This window comes from Carcharodon carcharias, chromosome 34 (genome assembly GCF_017639515.1).
Source record: "Carcharodon carcharias isolate sCarCar2 chromosome 34, sCarCar2.pri, whole genome shotgun sequence".
NCBI classification, from domain to species: domain Eukaryota; kingdom Metazoa; phylum Chordata; class Chondrichthyes; order Lamniformes; family Lamnidae; genus Carcharodon; species Carcharodon carcharias.
The window spans coordinates 11,556,118-11,573,643 of record NC_054500.1 but is presented as its reverse complement, the minus strand read 5'-3'; positions in this window follow the sequence as shown (position 1 = coordinate 11,573,643).

Sequence of the window (17,526 nt, the reverse complement as noted above, 5' to 3'; positions counted from 1 at the left end):
TAAATGTCTCTGTAATTTGGAGGGTTTCAGAAATTGCACACCGCAGTTCAGGTATATCTCCACTTGCAATGCAAATAAAACAAATTCAAGTAGCTGTCTTTGTATTTCTTTAATTTTTCAAGGTTAATGGTGACTTTATGTCTTTTATTCACACTTGCACCTCCCTGCTGTTCTCCAGCCCTTGGGGAAGCATGATGAAGGAACTTCTGCATTCTGGGTTTTGATGTTTTGAAGCTGCTAGGCTGCTCATTAAATGATGGTCTCATTTAAAATTTATCCCTTTCTGGTATTTAATGTGCTCATTTTGTTTTTTTCCTGTTCTTTGTAGTTTATCTTGCTCCCACTGAGAAAGCTCTATTAGACCTATTACATAACCTGCGAACATGTCAATTTCTGTATTTTCAGCATGTCGTAGAGGTCTCCAGCACAGAAAAAGGCCCTTTGGCCCATCGAGTCTGCGCCGGTCAAACAAGTACCTAACTGTTCTAATCCCGTTTCCAGCACTAGGCCCATAGCTTTGTATGCCAAGGCATCGCAAGTGCACATCCATATCCTTCTTAAATGTTATGAGGGTTTCTGTCTCTACCACCCTTTCAGGCAGTGAGTTCCAGATTCCCACCACCCTCTGGGTGAAAAAATTCTTCCTCACATCCACTGTAAACCTCCTGCCCCTTACCTTAAATCTATGCCCACTGGTTACTGATCCCTTCACCAAGGGGAAAAGTTCCTTCTTGTCTTTCCTATCTATGCCCCTCATAATTTTATACACCTCAATCATGTCCCCCCTCAATCTCCTCTGCTCCAAGAAAAATAACCCCAGTCTATCCAATCTCTTCTCAAAACTAAAACTCTCCAGCCCTTGGGGAATGGGTATAAATGCTAGTCTTTCCCACATCCCTGGAATCGAAATATATATTAAAAATATCCCAGCCTAGCAAGTAAAGCATGATATCCCAACCTCAAATGGGATAACATCGGATACCAGCAAGTGGGTGAACCAAGTATCAGATACCCCAACCCCTCCCAGAACCATGATAGGGTCCCCCTTGTCCTCACTTATCACCCCACCAGCCTCCATATTCAAAGGATCGTCCTCCACCATTTCTGCCAACTCCAGCATGATGCTACTACCAAACACATCTTCCCTTCACACCCCCCTCCCCCAGCGTTCCACAGGGATCGTTGCCTCCGGGACACCCTGGTCCATTCCTCCATCACCCCCTACACTTCAACCCCCTTCCATGGCACCTTCCCGTGCAAACTACCCCTTTACTTCCCCCCTCCTCACCATCCAAGGGCCCAAACACTCCTTTCAAGTGAAGTAGCATTTCACTTGCACTTCCCTCAATTTAGCCTATTGTATTCACTGCTCCCAATGCGGTTTCCTCTACATTGGAGAGACCAAACGCAGACTGGGTGACTGCTTTGTGGAACACCTTAGGTCTGTCTGCAAGCATGATCCAGACCTCCCTGTCGCTTGCCATTTCAGCACCCCACCCTGATCTCATGCCCACATGTCTGTCCTTGACCTGCTGCATTGTTCCAGTAAAGCTCAACACAAGCTGGAGGAACAGCATCTCATCTTCCGACTAGGCACTTTACAGCCTTCCAGACTTAACATTGAGTTCAACAACTTCAGATCATGAACACTCTCCTCCATCCCCACGCCCTTTCCGATCCCCCTTTTTCTAATTTATAATTTTTTATATATTTTACTTTTCCCACCTATTTTTAAATTTATTTCGATCTATCGTTTTATCTCCACCTTTTAGCCCATTTTGATCCCTTCCCCCACCTCAACCCCACTAGGACTATCTGTCACTTGCTTGTCCTGCTTTCTACCCTAAATGTCACCATTAGCACATTCCTTAGATAATATCACCAGTGTCAACATCCCTTTGCCCTTTTGTCTGTGACATCTTTGGCAATCTCTTCTTTGCCTATCACTGGCCCTCTACCCAGCTCTACCTGTCCCACCCCCCTTCAACCAGCTTATATTTCACCTCATTTCTGTTTTTCCTTAGTTTTGATGAAGAGTCATATGGACTCGAAATGTTAACTGTGTTCCTCTCCGCAGATGCTGTCAGACCTGCTGAGTTTTTCCAGGTATTTTTGTTTATGTTTCAGATTTCCAGCATCCACAGTATTTTGCTTTTACCCTTCCAGAGAAATGTTACTTGCTCATCTGGCAAATACCGGCTGACTTGCTGCTTTCCAAGTGGGCATACTGTTCACAGTAATTTGCTTTCTACTTCCCTATAAAGGGGTCGTTTTGAAAAGTCATATTGCGAACATGTACCACATTCATTTCCAGTTCTTGGGAGGCGCTGTGCGATGAGTTGCCGACCTTGACCTCTTGGCTGATGGGTTATTTGAGCGGATAACCAAATAGTGACCACAGCCAGAGTCTGGACAGGGGAGCGCGCAAGAGTCTGTAGCCAAATCCTTGAGGGGCAGGGTCAGGGTGCAACTCATTCAGTTAACCGTCAACATCACCACCCTCGCTCGCACCCACCCCCCCCAACCCAGAGAGAAATCAAGACCTAGCTTGAACTTGCAGCCTTACTAAAAGGAAGGAAGCATTACTCACATTCACAACCACCGGTTGTCTCAAAACACTGTACAGAATGAAGTACTCTTTGAAGCTTGGTCACTATTATTATGTAAGAAATGCAGGAGTTAACTTCTGCTCGGTGAACTCTCGCAAATGGCAATGTGATAATGAGCAGATAATTTTTTTTGTGATGTAAGGGATAAAATATTACCGTTTCTCCTGCCAAGGCAAGATGGCCGCCAATACCGGTCTGTGCATGTTCGTTTGTCCGCATGCGCGCAGAAAACCAATGGCGTCACTCGCCGGAGACACGGTGCCGTTTGGACTTTATTAGGATCCTGAAGCCAGTTTCTCATCCCCGTTGCAGGTCGGCAGTGAGCCTCCCTGCAGTTTCCGGGGATTGGGATGGGGAAGGCTTCTGATCCACCCGGTTACGGCCTTACAACCCCCACATCTCACCTTTGCAGCTCCGGGGCTTCTTCCCGGTGACAGTCCCGGGCTAAGGGGAAGAGGCTCCGGAGCAAAAGATTCAGAAATTGTGGGGAGGCCGCGACCACCCCCCCCCTCACCTTGTCTGCCAGCCGTGGGTCTCAGAAACTGGGTGAACGGCTTCAGGATCTGAATAAGATCCAACCGGAAGAAGCCCCGGAGTTGCAAACGTGGGATATGGAGGTTGTAATCAGAGGGTGGATCAGAAGCCACCCCTCCCTCCCCATCCCGTTCCCCAGCTCCATTCCTCCCCACCCTCCACCAACCCGGAGAAGATGAGGCTTTTTAATCACTGTCTTTAATAACTTTGATAAAATTCTCTGCTTCTGGCTGCTCTCTACTCCATTGCTCGCAAAGTAGTCACAGAATGAAACAGTGCAACTGTGCACGTACAGCATTGGCAGCAAACACAGCCATAAAAAGTAACCATGACACTGGGGATTTCTCCGCTGCTCTCCTTCAAAATATTGCCTTCAGATCTTTGACATCCACCTGAACAGTCAGATGGGGCTTCAGTTTAACATCTCATCCTAAAGACAGCACTTCTGACGGTGCAGTTCTCCCTCAGCACTGCATTGGCATGTCAGCTTTGGTCTAGAAATAGAAATGGTGCAAGAGTTTCATAGAGTGGGCTTTAAAATATTTGGAAGAGGTGAGAATAGAAGAGACGTGGTACAAGGAATCAAAGCAATGGTATTACTTGGGATAAGGGAAGAATAAAGCAATCGCCTGTCGAACCAGTCAGTGAGCACGCTAAAGGTCTCGGTGCCTCTGAGTCAGATGCTTGTACATTCAAATGCTGCTCCAAAGATCTGTAATCCAGACTGAAGGTTCGGTGCAGTACTGAGAGAAGCTGCACTGCCGGAGGTGCCGTCTTTTAGATGAGACATTAAACTGAGGCTGGCCAATATTTATCCCACAACCTATATCATCAAGACGTAAATTTGGAGCGCAAATTGGATGCCTCGAGTTTCACGTTACTGGGATGGGATAGGGATATCTGTGGGATTTCAAGAGATCCACCAATGCATTGGCAAAAGTATCTTTTTACCCTAGTGAAATATGGTGGCATTCTCAAATTGAATTTGAACGTACAAGCATCTGACTCAGAGGCACCGAGACCTTTAGCGTGCTCACTGACTGGTTCGACAGCCTATTACTTTATCCTTCCCCTATCCCAAGTAATACCATTGCTTTGATTCCTTGTATCACATAACCTCTTCTATTCTCACCACTTCCAAATATTTTAAAGCCCACTCCATGAAACTCTTGCACCATTTCTATTTCTAAACTCTGCTAAGTTTTTTTTGCCTCAATTTATTATATAAGTAACCTTCAACTTCAACACAGGGAGGCTAGGGATTGATTCCACTGTGGAGCCACTGTGACTGATGAGCACCAAAGATCATTACTTATCTCAGCAACAATGAGATTTAACTCTCTACATAAATACTTACACGGCTTACTTCATGTCAGCCTTCTCAAGAAGATAAAGTGCAGCATCTGTAGAGATACTTGTTGCCTTGGCCCAATGTCATTCTATTGACTCAAAATTGAGCTAACTGCTGCAGTGTGTAGTGCAGCTGCAATACAGTCAGCAACACTAACTTGCATTTATGTAGCACCTATAACATAGTAAAATGTTTTGAGGCACTTCCCAGGAGTGATTATCAAACTAAGTTTGACCATGAGCCACATAAGGAGATATTAGGGCAGATGACCAAAAGCTTTGTCACAGGAGCATTTTTAAACAGAAAAGAGGGTTGGCGAGGTTTGGGGTGTGAATTCCTGAGATTGGGACCTAGTCAGCTGAAGGCATGGCCACCGATTATGTGGTGAAGGAAGTCCACAGGAGGTCATAATTGGAGGAACGGAGAGTTCTTGGAGTTAATTGATGGAATTACCTCATTAAGATCAGAAAATCATAAGAAATAGGAGCAGGACCAGATCATTTGGTCCATCGATCCTGCTCCACCATTCAATAAGATCATGGCTGATATGATTGTGGCCTTAACTCTACTTTCCAGCCTGCCCCCCAATAAACCTTGAGTTTAAAAATCTGTCTAACTCAGCCTTGAATATATTCAATGAACCAGCCTCCATTGCTCGCCGGGGAACGGAATTCCAAAGGCTAATGAAATCCTCTGTGAGAAGAAATTCCTCCTGGTCTCCATCTTAAATGGGAGACCACTTATTTTGAAACTGTGCCCCCTAATTCCAGTTTCCCTCTTGAGGAGAAACATCCTCTAAGCAGCTAACCTGTCAAACTCCCTCAGAATCTTATATGTTTCAAAAGATCACCTCTCATTCTCCTAAACTCCAATGAGTATGGGCCCAACCTGCTCGACCTTTCCCATAAGACAACCCCTTCATCCTAGGAATCAGCCTTGTGAAACTTCTCTGAACTGCTTCCCATGCAGGTAGATCCCTCCTTAAGTAAAGAGACCAAAACTTTACACAGTGCTCCAGGCCTGAATTTTGTGCTTGTTGGGCGCACGCAATTGGCAGGCCGGGAGTGGATAGGAAGCTGTCCCCCTGACCAGGATCGGCCTCCTAACATGATTTCACGCTGGCTGACCAATTAACGGGCAGCCAGCATGAAACGCACCCCGAGAAAGACTCAGCACTGCCTGTGGGGGTGGGAAGAGGGCGGGCGCTGATGTCACCCCGGGTGGGGGTGAGCGCTTCCACCGAGCTCCCTGAAGGCAGACAGACCCCTCAGGGAGCTGCAGACCTCCTGGTAATAAAAGAAAGCACAAAAGTGCTGCTAAAGATGTCCATGCAGCACAATCAAGCACCTGAAAGTGGACCTAATTAAAAAAACAGTCCCCAAGATATTTCTTTTTATTTTCAACCCTAACGGAGGTTTCATCCCGCCCTTGGATGAGGTTTCATCGAAAATGTAAAGCCCGCCCGTCCGAAAGGCCCGTAAGGTTGGACAGGGCACAAAAGGTTGCTTGCGATTGGGCCGTTAATGAGTTTAATTGCCCGCTACATTGTCAGTGGGTGCTCTTCCGACTTTTGCGTGCAGCCGCTGAGCGAAATATCTCACTTGCCCGACATCATCTCACGCGATTTTACGCCTGATTGGGTCGGGCACGTGCCTGCCCATGGGATGTAAAATTCTGGCTCAGGTGTGGTCTCACCAATGCCCTGAAGAGTTGTAGTAAGATCTCCCTACTTTTATACTTCATTCCCCTTGCAATAAAGGCCAGCATTCCATCTGCCTTCCTAATTGCCTGCTGTACCTGCATGCTAACCTTTTGTGATTCATGTACAATGGAACCACACCATTCTGCAGCCTTTCTCCTTTTAAATAATATTCTGCTTTTCTATTCTTCCTGCCAAAGTGGACAACCTCGCTTTTTCTCACCTAATACTCCATTTTTGCCCACTCACTTAACCTATCCCTCTGCAGACTCCTCAGAACTTGCTTTCCTACCTTTATTTGAATGATGAACTGAGTTTAAATGATGCATTTTACCACAGCCACCTCACCACTCATTAAACGTTTGAAAGGGACTGATTATTTTGGCAGTAACCGGACAAAAAAAGTGTAGGCAGACATCCCATCTTCCACGAGATACGGGTAAAGTTAATACACCTGTTGCTGAAATGTAGTGCATAAGGATATCTGCTAGCCTTAGCAGGTGAAGCCTTTCAATGCTGTGGGCTAGGATCTGCAGAGTAAGTTGGCTCCTCATTAGTGATTATTGCTTCAGGAAGCAGGGAATAGCCATGAACTTTTGTGCAGCCTGCCCACTTTGGGCATCTTCAAAGATGAAGCAGAAACCAGTCAATAGAATTGTCCCGTGCAATATTTCCAACGGCATGCCACTCCAAAACCCAGAGTGAGTTATTTGCTTTTGTTGGTTTTCCAAGCGTTGAGTGCTCTTGACTATGCACATGTTGCAGCTTTTTGCATCTCAACGAAAGATAATTTATTTGAAAGGAGCGATTTTCATTGGTCCATTATTGGTGACCATGCCTTCAGCTGTCTAGTCTCACAGGTCTGAAGTGGCCTCCCTAAACCTTTCCACCTCTCTCTCCTCCTTTAAGATGCTCCATTGACCAAGCTTTTGGTCTCTTGTCCTAATAGCTTTTTATGTGGCTTGGTGTCAAGTTTTGTCTGACAACAATCCTGTAAAGCCCCTTGGGACATGTTTCTACATTAAAGATACTGTTATGGATGCCCCAGTTCCACATGTAACTCTTTCATTCCGTATCATTCATTTACGTCTTGTTCAGAAAGAAATGGATATACAGTGTCATGGCATCAAAACATACAATTTTTAAAAAATACTGCTATGATTTTTCTCTGAGGTTGCATGTGGAGGTATTTGGGAATTTATTCTTTAATTCCTGGCGACTACAGGATAATCCTAGAGGGTTTACAACTGTAATTTAATGTTCTTTCTCCTCCTTGTACCAACTTTATTTTTTATATCTTCTGACATTCCCCAACATGCTGAAAGGCCATTTAGTGGATAACCAGTTTTCCAGTACCATGCCCTTGCAAGTCTGAAAGTGAGTGTTGGCAATCTATTTAACCATGGTGTGAGGGAGAGGCACCACAACCAAGCTTAATCCTACTCTCAATTTAGATCCACTCGCCAATGGCCAGCAATTGGATTTACCCCACTCCTTAGCCAGGGATGTCTCTGCATTGTTGATGCACCTGTTGCTGCTTTGCATACCCATTCCTATATTAATATATATATATATATATATATATATATATACTCTCCAAGCTGAGTGCCTTGGTATTGTGCGATGTTGGCCAGAAGGTGAGTTTGATCAATGGGACATTTGGTGATTGCAATTCATCAAATAAAACCATGGAACTACTTTAGAATTGGTGTACCGTAGCCAACCCCACCCTAAGTCACCTTCAATAAGTAAAATTTCCCTTTCATTATACCATCCAAAATCACTAAGTCTTTAAATCACCAAGATTTAATTTGCCTTTCTGGTAAAGGTCGCTTTTGCTGCTTTGATCTTCGGTAAACCATCCTCTGTAACATACTTTGGATTCTGACAGGCCCTGTTAATTAACTATACGACTTTGATTGATAGTTCTGTGTATAACATGAGTGCCTTTACCGCTGATTAATGCCACGTTACCATGTATACAGAGCTGTTGCCACTTTCCTTTGTGATTGTTGGTGTGAAACAAGCTCCCGGGATAAATGGGATTCATGTCTCACAACAGAAGCACACAATTGTTAATTGGCCATTCGGCCCACCACGTCCGCACTGACTCTCTGAATGAACAGTTCACCTATTGCCATTCTCCCGCCTTCGCCCTGTAACCCTGCAGATTGTTTCTTTTCAGATAACAATCTAATTCCCTCTTGAATGCCTCAATTGAACCTGCCGCTACCACCCTGCCCGGCAGTGCATTCTAGCCCTTAACCACTCGCTCATATCGCTTTTGTTACTTCTTGCCAATTGCTTTAAATCTGTGCCCTCTCGTTCTTGGACACTGGTAACTGTTTTCTTTAGGAGAAGTTTGATGAGTGTAACATCTGTGTTTGTATATTATAGATAAACGGTGTTATATAATTAGAATATTTTCTTTAAGAGTGCAAGATACGGTTAATTTGTTCATTGGCAGTCTGGAGATGGCAATTGTACATATTCTACAGGCCTCAAACAACAACTGAAATTTATCAATACAGTTCACATTTTCCACTTTTATTTCAATTCTAAATGGCATGTGAAAGATGAGAGAAATAACTTCCTGACACCAATAGAATTCCAAAATCAGCAAGAGGCTTAAATTAGAGGCCAGTCTGCTGTTATACCCCTGCGCAATTTAGCTGACTGAAATCTACTGCATAAGTCAGAAATTTAAACTTAGAAGAACACAAATGTTCAAAGGGCATTATTTAAATTTATAAAGCATCCAGTTAAGGGTTATTAGGAGATAAATTAGATTGAAATCCAAAAAACCTTTCTCCCAAAGACAGATACCTCGCTCTGACAGAATAACAGCAACTGGTAACAAAGGTCATCAGGCACTGTGAATGTCATTTAGAATTTGTGTAACAACCATGTTTGTCTATAGAACACAGAATGAGGCCATTCAGCCCATCGTGTCTGCACTGGCTCTCCGAAGGAGCAACTCACCTAGTGCCATTCTCCCGCCTTCTCCCTGTAACCCTGCACATTCTTCCATTTCAGATACCAGTCTAATTCCCCCTCGAAGGCCTCGATTGAACCTTCCTCCACCACTCTCAGGCAGTGCATTCCTGACCTCAACTACTCATTGAGTGAAAAAGTTTTTCCTCATGTCACTTTTGCTTCTTTTGTCAATTACTTTGCACCTCCGCCCTCTCGTTCTCGGTCCTTTCACAAGTGAGAACAGTTTCTCCCTATCAACTCTGTCCAGACAAAATCCATGATTTTGAATATCTCTGTCAAATCTCCTCCCAGCCTTCTCTTCTCCAAGGAAACCAGTCCCAACTTCTCCAATCTATCTTCATAACTGAAGTTCCATCCCTGGAACCATTCTCATGAATCTTTTCTGTACCCTCTCCAATGCCTTCACATCTTTCCTGAGGGTCAGTGCCAAATGGATACATTATATGTAAGTCACTTCAGAATGTTTTAGACATGGGATAGAGCACTATATTGTTTGAATAATTTGTACACTTTTCCAGGAACAAATACTATGTAAAAATAAATCAGGAACAAAAAACCCATTAAACCAAGTGTGAGAACTCTGCACAACTAGAATTTTGTATCCAGTTCAGGTCACTTTAGGAAGGATGCGAGGGTCCTTGAGAAGCTGCAGAGGAGACTTATCAGAATGGCTCCAGGGATGAGAGATTTTAGCTACAAGGTTAGGCTGGAGAAGCTGGGGTTATTTTCCTTGGAGCAAAAGAGATTGAGCGGAGGTCTGATAGAGGCATACAAGATTATGACAGGTTTAGATATGGTGGACAATGAAATGCTGTTCCCATTGGTTGACAATGCAAGAAATAGGGAACTTAAGTTTAAGGTTTTGGGAAAGAGATTGAGGGGGGAATGTGAGGAAGAACTTTTTATGCAGTGAGTGGTGATGACCTGGAACTTGCTGCCCATGAGATGGTGGAAGGAGAGACCATCAATGATTTGAAAAGGAAATTGGATCTGTGCTTGAGGGAAATAAGCTTACAGGGCTAAAGGGGTAGAGCAGGGGGGTGGGGGGGGGGGGAGCAGGGGGGAATGGGACTAACTGGATTGCTCTGGGAAGAGATGGAACAGGCCAAATGACCTCCTTCTGTGCTGCATTGACTCTATGACAAGGATTCAAACTAAGATCTTAGTTTGACACAATTCTTTAAATTAATTTTATAAGTTAAGTGTAACTTTCTCAGCCTTCATCCTGAACTAACACCTAGCAATATAGTGACGGTTTCAGGCAGGAGGAGACCTTCGGCCCATCTAGCCCAGCTATGCACTGTCTTCTCAATAACCCCGAATCCCAATTGTTACCAAGAACTGTCTGGTTCTTTCTTGATAAACCATCATGGTTTCTGGTTCCACCCCTGCCTTGCTAGTGATCTGTTCCGCATAACTATCAGCATTTTAGTAAAAGCAGTTCCTTCTGCAATTTTGGTTTTGAGTATATGATACTTTAATGAAGTTATCATGTTTTGTGAACAATCAGTTTCCATTTTGTTCTTTTTATCAAAATCAGTGTCACATGGTTGAGATTATGGAATATAGACAGTGGGTCCCCATGTCAAAGAACCTTTCAAATTTACAGCACAAAGGGAGGCCATTTGCTCCAGGATGTCAGTACCACTGTTTGCCATAGCAGTCCAAACTAATCCCATTGCCCACTCTCTCTCTATTACCCTGTTCAATTTCAAATTCATCCCATTGTTCTGCCTCCTCTCGTTATTCTGTATCAGTCCCAAATTAATCCCATTGCTCTGTGCTCTCCCCACTGCCTGGTATCAATCCCAAATTAATCCCATTGCCTGGCGCTCTCCCCACAGCCCAGTATCAGTCCCAAATTAACCCCACTGCCCTGTGCTCTCCCCACAGCCCTGTATCAGTCCCAAATTAACCCCACTGCCCTGTGCTCTACCCACTGCCTGGTATCAGTCCCAAATTAATCCCACTGCCCTGTATCAGTCCCAAATTAACCCCACTGCCATGTGCTCTCCCCATAGCCCTCAAATATTTATCTAGTTTTCTCTGACAAGACACAGGCTTTGTATTGACTTACGAGGCAAATGAGTGTGCAAATCTGTTTAAATGTGTACCTTAATTTGTTTCAAAAAGGTAACGCTTCAAAATCAAACTGGGTGCGATCTCATGACCACACCAAACATCTGGAACATCTGCAATTTCTCATAACTTTCAGTTGTTGTCTGAGCTGGCACCAACAAAGACCCCTTACTGACGGCAAAGCTTGCTCCAGATTAGATTCAACTGTTCCAGCACCACTGCTGCCAGCCTTAGTCTTCGTCAGTGAACGCGTGGGCTCAGCAGGTAATAGAAGGCCTAACAGAAACGAACAACAATGTCATTGTTATCAACAGAAGATGCTGGGGCAGGATTTTTGGGTCATCGGGCGGGAGGGCCTGGGAGGGGCCAGGAACTGGGTTGCTATTCGTGATGGGCCCCCAACTGCGATTTCACGCTGACTGGCCAATTAACGCTCAGAAGCTCAGCGCTGCCAGGGTTGGGGGAGGGGGCGGGAGGAGGTTGAGTGTTGACATCAGCGCGGGCGTGGGGGAGCATACAACGAAAGCCCCCTGAAGGCAGAGAGCTGCCTCACGGAGCCGAAGAACATTAAACACAAAAATAGAGGTTATGAAATGCAGGAAAAAATTTCCCCACTTAGGACTGAACATATAGATCATAAAAATTCTGTCAAAACGTTTTTTTTAAAATTAATCTCGGAAACTTCACCCCGCCCATGGGTGAGGTTTCCTCAAAAATCCAAAGGCCGCCTGGCCGATTTGCGAGCCCGCCAACCGTAAGGTTGGATGGGTAGTGAAAAATTGCTCTTAATTAATACATTAATGGGCTTAATAGGCTTCGTTATTGTCGGCGGGCGCGCTGCTGACCCTCATGCATGCCCCGACCAAAATATCAAGCGCTATTTTACACCCGATCGAGTCGGGCATGTGCCCGTCTGCAGGACATTAAATTCTGCCCCTGGAAACACCGGCATCTGTGGCGAGAGTAACAAGAGTTCAAAGTTTCAGGTCGATGATCTTTCACCAGAACTGGAGGACTTGAGAAAAGTTAGAGAATTTTTAAAGCAAGCGCAGAGTCCATCCCAGCCTGCCTATTCTGTGTGGATTTTCAGCACAGGAAAAGATAAAGGAATATAGGAGTGAGACAGTACGTCATTCAACCTCTCAAGTATGTTCCACCATTCGATTAGATCACAGCTGGTCCGTATCTTAACTTCACCTTTCTCCTTGCCTCCATAGCCCTTCATACTGTTGCCAAACAGTCGATCACTCTCAGTTTTGAAATTTTCAGTTGAATCCCAGCCTCAACAGATTTTCTGGGGGTAAGAGTCCAGATTTCCACCACCCTTGTGTATTGACACTTTGACCAACATAAAACGGTCTTTCTCTTTTTAAGTTGTTTAAATTTTTGTTCTTTTTTCCATTACTTATTATTAAGCTAAAGAATCCAGAATCCCAACTTATAAGTCCTAATGTTACAGGGGAGAGGGTGCAAGGGAGAGAGGGAAGGGGACGTGAGGGGTTGTGAGGGAGGGAGGGGTGCAAAGGAGATGGGGGTGTGAGGGAGGGGGGAGGCAAGGCAGAGGGGGCCATGAGGGAGAGGGAGCATGAGGGAGGGGGCATGAAGGAGAGGGAAAAGGGGGCATGAGGGAGCGGGGGAGAGAGGGAAGGGGGTGCATGAAGGAGAGAGGGTGGTGGCATGAGTGGGATGGGAGGGAGAGAGTGAGGATGTGCGAGGGAGAGAGGGAGGAAGTGCTTTCTGACAGTACCCATGAAGGACGTGTTTTAAACATCTCAATCAGATCACCTCTTAATCTTTTCCACTCAAGGCAATACAAGCCTAGTCTTATGCAACTTGTGCCCACAATTTAACCCTTTTTTTAGCTCCAGTGCCATTCTGGTAAATCTGTGCTGCACTGTCTTTAGGTCCAATATATCGCCTGAGGTGCAGCGCGCAGAGCTGAATACAGTGCTTTAAATGATGCTTTAACCAGAACCTTACACAGACAGAAAGAAAAGACTTACATTTATATGGCCCTTTCATGACCAGACATTTCAAAGTGCTTTACCGCCAATGAAGCACTTTTGAAGTTTAGTCACTGATTTCTTTAGTAATCACAACAGCCAATTTGCGCACAGCAAGCTCCCCACAAACAGCAAAGTGATAATGACCAGATCATCTGTTTTTGTGATGTTGATTAAAGGAAAGTAGATAATGGTCTGGACACCAGGGAAAACTCCCCCTGTTCTTTGATGTGATGTTACAGGATCTTTTACATTCGCCTGAAGGGATAGATGGGGCTTCAGTTTAACATCTCATCCAAAAGGCAGCACCTCTGACATTGGCAACATCCCCTCACTACCACACCGGAGTGTCAGCCTTGTTATTCAGGCTCAAATCCAAGAATGGGACTTTCACCCAGAACCTTGTAACACAAACCCAAGAGTGCTACCCACTGAGACACAGCTGACACATAATTGGAACTTAACTTCCCTGTGCCGTTAAAATTCTGTGATTCTACCCTATTGTGTTCCAGGCCCCTTGAGATAAAAGGTGGTGGAGGGAGTGAATGTTGAAGGTGGTGGATGGGGCGCCAATCAAGTGTCAAGCTTCTTGAGTTTTATTGCAGCCACACATATCCAGGCAAGTGGAGAGTATTCCATCATGCTCTTGGACTTGTGCCTTGGAGATAATGGACAGGCTTTGGTAGGGTGGCCACTGCCAGAGGTCACAAATATCGGACACCACTGTGACACGTGGGGATGATGTCATCATGTACAGGGATGACAGAATCACGAACATGGTGACATTATCACATGCGGAGATTCATTGTGGCTCGAGGGACAACAAGGTCGGACATGAGGTGGGGATTCAGAAAATAATATGAAAACCAAACCAACCTGTCCCAGCTGCTTTGAGGCTGCTCCAGACAGGGAATGGGAAGAGCACAGGCCCCTGCCAATGCTTCACTCAGGTAATTGTACTAAAGGCAGAAAATACCAGACATAAAGCCAGCTGGTACCAGACAGTGGCCAGACTGACTAAAGATCGGACAATGTGGTATAAAATGGAACACCCTAGGCCTTGGGAGTCAAGAGATGAGATACGTGCCACAGAATTCCCAGTCTCTGAACTACTCTTGTAGCCACAGTAGTTAAATGGCTGGCCCAATTTCTGGCCAATGATATCTCCAGTATGTTGATAGTGGGGGTTTCAGTGATGGTAAAGTCATTTAATGTTAAGGGGAGATGGTTAAATTCTCTTTAGTTGGAGATGGTCATTGCTGACTACCTCTGTGGTGCAAATGTTATTTGCCGCTTTTTAGCCCAAAATTGAATGTTGTCCATTGTCTTGCTGTATGTGCTTCAGTGTCTGAGGAGTTGCAAATGGTACTGAAAAATGTGCAATAAGCAGTGAACATAACCACTTCTGATGTAATGATGGAGGAAAGTTCATTGATGAAGCAGCTAAAGATGGTTGGGCCTAGGACATTGGAGTTTAGAAGATCTTATTGAAACATATGAGATCCTAAGAGGGCTTGAGATGCTGAATACTGAGAAGATGTTTCCTCTTGTGGGGGAGTCTAGAACTAGGGGACACGGTTAAAAAAATAGGAGTCTCTCATTTAAGGCTGAGTTGAGAATTGCTTTTTTCAGAAGGTCAAAAGCCTGTGGCATTCCTTTCCCCAGAGAGCAGTAGAGGCTGAGTCTTTGAATATGTTCAATGCTGAGTTAGATAGATTTTTGATTGACAAGGGAGTCAAGGATTATTGGGGGGGAGAGGTGGTGGTGGAGACAGGTAGGTGGAGTTGAGGCCACAATCAGGCCAGCCATTATTGAATGGTGGAGTGGGCTCGAGGAGCTGAATGACCTACTCCTGCTCCTAATTCTTATGTTCTGTGACAATATCCTGAGGAATTCCTGCAGTGAGATCCTGGGTCTGAGATGATTGGCCTCCAGCAACCACAATCACTTTCCTTTGTGCTAAGTATGACTCCAACCATTGGAGAGTTTCTCCTTATTCATATTGCTATCAAATTTTCCAGGGCTCTTTAGTGCCGCACTGGATCAAATGCTGCCTTCATGTCAAAGGCAGTCACTCTTGAGTTCATCTCTTTTATACCAGTGGCTGGAACAAGGCTGCAATGAGTTCAAGAGCTAAGTGTTAAGGGTAGAATCCAAACTGTGAACAGGTTGTTGTTGAGTAGGGGCTGCTTGATAGCTCTGCCAACCTTCAATCACTTTGCTGATGATTAAGAGTAGGTTGACGTGCCAGTATTTGGCTAGACTTGATTTGTCCTGCTATTTTTGCGGACAGGCCATACCTGGGAAATTTTCCATGCTGTTCTGTAGATGTTTGTCTTTTAGCTACACTGGAATGGTGTCACGGCTAGTTCCAGAGTGTAAGCCTTCAGCACTGCAGCTGGTCAGGTTGTATTGTCAGGTCTCTTAGCCTTTGTTGTTTGCCCAAATTTGAGCTGCTAGGTTTGTCCTGAGTCGATTCCATTTAGCATGGTGGTAGTGCTACACAACATCATGGAAGGTATCCCAGTTTGCAGCTGGAACTTTGTCTCCACAAGGACTGTGCTGTGGTCACTCCTACCAATACTATCATGGGCAGATGCACCTGTGACAGGTAGGTTGGTGAGGACGTGGTCGAGCACACTTTTCCCTCTTGTTGGTTCTCTCACTGGGCTGCAGGCCCAGTCTGTCAGATATATCCTTCAAGACTCAACCAGCTTGGTCTGTAGCGGTGATACTGAACCATTCTTAGTGAAGGACGTTGAAGTGAGCACGCAGAGTACAGCCTGCGCCCATAACAGGACAGTGCTTCTTCCAAGTGGTGTCCAACATGGAGGAGTGCTCATTCGTCAGCTGAGGGAGGGCAACAGGTGGTTTTCAGCAGGAGGTTTCATTGTCCATGTTTCGCCAGTCGCCGTGAGACTTTATGAAGTTCAGAATCAATATTCAGGACTGTCAAGACCACTCCCTCCTTACTGCATTCAGTGCCACCACCTCATACCCAGGATGGTGATGGTGGTGTCTGGGACCTTAGCTGTAAGATATGATTCGATAAGTATGACTATGTTAGGCTGTTGTTGCCTTTATTGTTTTTGGTGCCTAGGTTGATGCTGGGTGGGCTGTCTGCTATTGTTATTATTCAGATTTTCTGCAGTGGCTTAGTACAACTGAAAGGCTAGGCCATTTCAGGCAGTTAAGAATCAACCACATTACATTTGGTCACAGTGGGTAAGGGCAGCCGATTTCTTTCCCGATAGGGCATTAGTGAACCAGATCGGATCCAATGGTTTCACGATCATTATTATTGAGACTGGCATTTTAATTTCAGATATATTAATTGAATTTAATTTTTTTCAGCTGCTGTGGTGGGATTTGAACTCATGTCCCCAGAGTATTAGTCCAAGCCTCTGGATTGCCACCGTCTGAAAGAGCGGTGGATGCAGAAACCCTCTTAACATTGAAGTATTTGGATGTACACTTGTGATGCCATGGCATACAAGGCTTTGGGCCTAGTGCAGGAAAATGGGATTAGAATGGTTAGGTACTGGTTTGACCTGCATAGACTCGATGGGCCGAAGGGCCTTTTCCTGTGCTGTAGACCTTTATTACTAGCCCAGTAACATCACCACTATTCTATATTTAGTTGTAGAGATATCACTTTGTGATGTTAAAAGGCACACTCAATGTTCAACCTTTTATTAGGGTTTATAAAAAATATGGGATACAGATGTAAATTAACTTTCGTTTCCGCTCAAAATCCAACTGTCCCGCTTGTGGGCGCCCTATCCTTTATATAGTCAACCTGGCTGGCTTCACTTTGATTGACATCTGGATAGCCCAATCATCTTTCCAAATAATTGGAACACTGCGGTCCAATGGCAGCAGGGAATAGAGGTTCGACTTAGCGGCCCTGCAGCTCTGCAAGTTGATTGGCCCATTGGACTCTCGCGCTCTGCGCGGAGTCCCCGCCCCCTCGCTACCACGCACGTGCAAGCTCACATCCGATTGGTTGTGAAAAGGGCCCCCCCCAAATTGTTTTCCTTATTACAAGCTGCGGGGAATGCGGACCAATGAGAGGCGGCGAGACAGAGCGGCGGCGGAAGCGAGGGGAGGCCGGGAGCGAGGCGGCCTGAGATTGGTGATTTGGTAACAGCAGGCGCATTGTGAGCACCTGATGACCAATGAAGAGCCCTGAGAGAAAAGTGGGTTTGGCCGCGACTGGCGCCACCAAAGTGGGTGAAGGGAGACGGCGGCCAT